Genomic DNA, 3,904 nt, shown 5'->3' with positions numbered 1-3,904 from the left:
ATCCTATTTAGTGTTCAGTGTTCCAAATCTCTGTCTGCTCAATGTCTGGCTGTAGGTCTATAAATTTGTACCTACCTGTTGCAGGAAGGACATTTTTTTTTGTGATGACTGAATAAGGCATTAATCTTTGAGTATAGCAGAATGCCATTAATGACATTTTATTGTCACTTTTCTGTTTTTAGAACATTAGTATTTGGTTTTACCCTAAGTCCTTATGCTATCTAGTCTCATGCTCTTGGTCACCCAAGTAGTGTTGGATATGGGTCCCATTTCGTGGAGTGGGCCTTACATCAAATCAGATATTGGTTGGTTACTCCCACTAGCTTTGTGCCACAATTGTATTAGCATATCTTCCAGACAGGATATTGTTTTCAGTAAAGAGTGTTGTGGATTGAATGATATTTAGTTTCTGTTTTGGTAGCCCACAGAGTACCTTCCCATACCAATGATTCTAGAATGTAGGGGTTAAGGTTTTATGTAAGCACCAGCTCCATGTTCCCATATTCAATGAGTTGTATAGGTGTTGTCCTCAGCATTAGGGACTGGCTGCCAGCTTGTGGAAAACCACATCCTGTGTTGTTTGGGGATTACAACTAATTAATTAATTAGGCCCTTGGCTTAAGCATCATCTGGTGATAAGAAATCCCCATTACTTGGTAATTTCAATCAATATAAGTTAATCACCTTAATATAAGTATATCTCTTAGGAAGCTTGCATTGTATTGTACCAGTACCCCTCAAATGGCCTCTAATTTTAGCTCTCTCCACATATTCCCTCCTTTATCCTTCCCTACTCTCCTGCTCCCAACACAATGTACTCATTCCATCCATCCATCCATCTACCCATCCATCCATCTACTTATCTAATATATATTCGATTTTCTTTTCCTAATGAGATCTACCTGTCCCTTAGTCTCTTACTAAATACCTAACCTTTATTCTTCTACAAATTATAGCTTCTCTATCACTGACTTAAGAGCTACTATCCACATGTAAGTGAATACCTATTTTAAACTGTTCAATGCCATTTTTTTAGACTATCCTTCTTCAAGCATCTTCTTCATTATTTTCCCTTTAAAAATATTTACATTATCTCAGAAGAAACTCACTCACTTTGCAGTCAGGTGTCGCTTCCATCTTTTCCAGAAATCAAACACACCCCTTTACTGATTAGTCTATTTTCAAGGAGAGGGGGTGGGGAGCAGGGGTGGGGATATACTTAATCCTCCCAAATTAAGCAGTGTAATTTCCCCTCTTCACCCTGACTTTCCTTTCTAAAAGGATTTTTCTTTGTGGCATTTCACAAGGATGTCAGAGAGCCATGAGACACCAGCTTTGCTTTGAACAGGAAACTTTCCCTACAGCTCTAATTAAAAGGAAGTTTCAAACCTACAAATTAACAGTTTTAATATGCCCTTCCTGGTGATTAACTGCTTCATTTTAACAGGCATTCACTGTTAACAGTGCAAGTGTTAATTTGAATGGCTTGATTTAAGTTCAAAGAAAAAAAAAAGCTCAAAGTTACTCCTATAACTTTACCCCATTGGCTTAGCAATCTTCATTTAGAGAATCTTCTTGGATAAAGTTACTATTCTCTGAAAAAATAAAAATTGACCCTTTTTATCTAGAATTGAAGTTAAAGTTAAGCAGCATTCTTTTTCTTCCCTTTGGTTTTTTTTTTTTTTCCCTAGACTTAACCTCAATAACAATCTTTGGGTGATACTAGATTGTGGGAGATTGCATCAGGAGAAAACTGTTTATATGAAAATTTCTTTCATTCAGTCAAACATTTAAATGTTTGCAGTTTAACAAAATAGATTTAGTAAATTGAGCTACAATATAACCAGCTTACAGAGGCAGATATGAGAAAATATAGAAAACTAAATCTTGTGAAAATATTTAAATAAAAATATGCACAGCTTTGAAGAAGCTGACTTCTGGTCTTCGAAATTCTTCCTTGCTCATTGATATCCCCAGAGGATACATCTTTGATTATCAAGATGGCATTAAAGACACTGATAATCAAAAAAAAATTCCCTTGGCCCCTAGTGTGTAAGCCTTTCCATAAAGAATTATTTTCTTCAAAGCAACTAATGAACACTCAGAGTTATATAAAAAGACTCAGATGGTTGAACCTTACAATATACATCAATTCTGCTTTCCTTGAAGCCATTCTCTTCCAATTGAACATGCCCATCATTTTCAAAACAGTTATGCTCCTACCTTCTCTGGAAATCTGATCTCACTTATTAGTAATTTTGCCTTGTATGTCTGTTTTCCCGTGTATTTTTTAAATTTAAGTGAGAAGCTATATGTACATATAAAATACAGGTATATATAATATAAATTTATTTGAGCATATACACATTCTTGAATGTCATAAAATTCATATTTTTATGTTATTTCTCACATAAAGATATATGTGCACACAGGTTATTATGAGTGTATCTTTGGAACATGAATTAAGTAAAAACACAAGATCTAAAATGGAATAACATGGGACTTTGTCTCTGTTATGGTTTATATATGCTTGGCAAAGAGACTGGCAGTGTTGGTAGATGTGACCTTGTTTGAGTAGTGTGACCTTATTCCTGTGGGTTTTGATACACTTGTCCTAGCTGCCTGAGAGCCCTTATTCTGCTAGCAGGCTTCAAATGAAGATGTAGAACTCTCAGCTTTTCCCTTTATCATGCTAGCCTGAATGCTGCCATATTTCCAACTTGATGACAGTAGACTGAACCTCTGAACCTGTAAGCAAGGTCCACATTAAATCTCAAGAAGAGTGTTTTGAACAAGAATAGCAAGCTTAGAACGAATATATATATATATATTCTAGTCAAGTCACAAAAGATCACCAGAAAGTGAAATGGAGCTCTACCCTATGTTCTAGTAGATAACAGATTCAGATTTTGGGGGAAGATTCCATCCAGCTAAGTTTAGATCCAGACATGGTGGTACACACCTTTGATCCCAGACGATAAAACCAAACAGATCTCTGAGTTCAAAGCCAGCCTGAGATAAAGCAGTTTCTAGGTAAAGAAAAATTTAAATCTAGGCATGGTGGTACATGCCTTTAATCCCAGCATAACAGAAGACAGCCATGAAGATCTCTGAGAGCAAATTCCATGAAAGTCAAGCTTAGGAAGTGAGGGAGCAGAAAAACAGAAAACTGGTAATAGAATAAAAGGGGCCGTGTTCCAGCCCTAGCAAACAGCAGAACATTGTAGCTTTGGCTATGTGGCTCTGGCTTTAGAGTAAAATATAGAAGGAACTACTGGGACAGTTGATGCTTGTTAGCTAGAGCTAAAAGTTATTAGTGATTAAGAAGAGAAAAGCACAGGAGCCTTCTGGTTTCCATTTCCTATACTCTGGAGCCTATACTCTACCACAGGGCTCCATACCCCAATAGTACCAGGAGAGAGCTAGCCTCCCAGGAGTGAATACACGTCTGTGAGCTCAGGTAAGACAAACACACCTCTTCAAATTCCTGGCCCAATAGGGACCCCCTAAGGAGCCATCAGGACACAGGAACTGAGGATCAGCTGGGACAGGATCCTTCTGGTTTCTGTCTACATGCCAGAGCTGACACTGTACCACTCTCCATATGTAAATTCCTCCTGGAGAGAACTGGTCTCCCAGGAGTACTGACACAGAGGCTTGAGGAAGGGATAAGCTACAGTCAGAGACAGCAAGACCAGCTAACACATGAGATAAACAGTTAGCAAAAGGCAAGGGCAAAAACATAATCAACATAAACCAAGGCCACTTGGCATCATCAGAACCCAGCTCCCCCACCACAGTGAGCCCTGCTTATCCAAACTCAACACAAAAGCAAGACTCTGATTTAAGAATCACATCTCATAATGATGACAGAGGACTTTAAGAAGGACATAAATAACTCCCT

Source organism: Mus caroli, chromosome 4, assembly GCF_900094665.2.
Source record: "Mus caroli chromosome 4, CAROLI_EIJ_v1.1, whole genome shotgun sequence".
Lineage (NCBI taxonomy): Eukaryota > Metazoa > Chordata > Mammalia > Rodentia > Muridae > Mus > Mus caroli.
The sequence above is the reverse complement of the archived record's forward strand: the minus strand, read 5'-3'. Positions refer to the sequence as shown.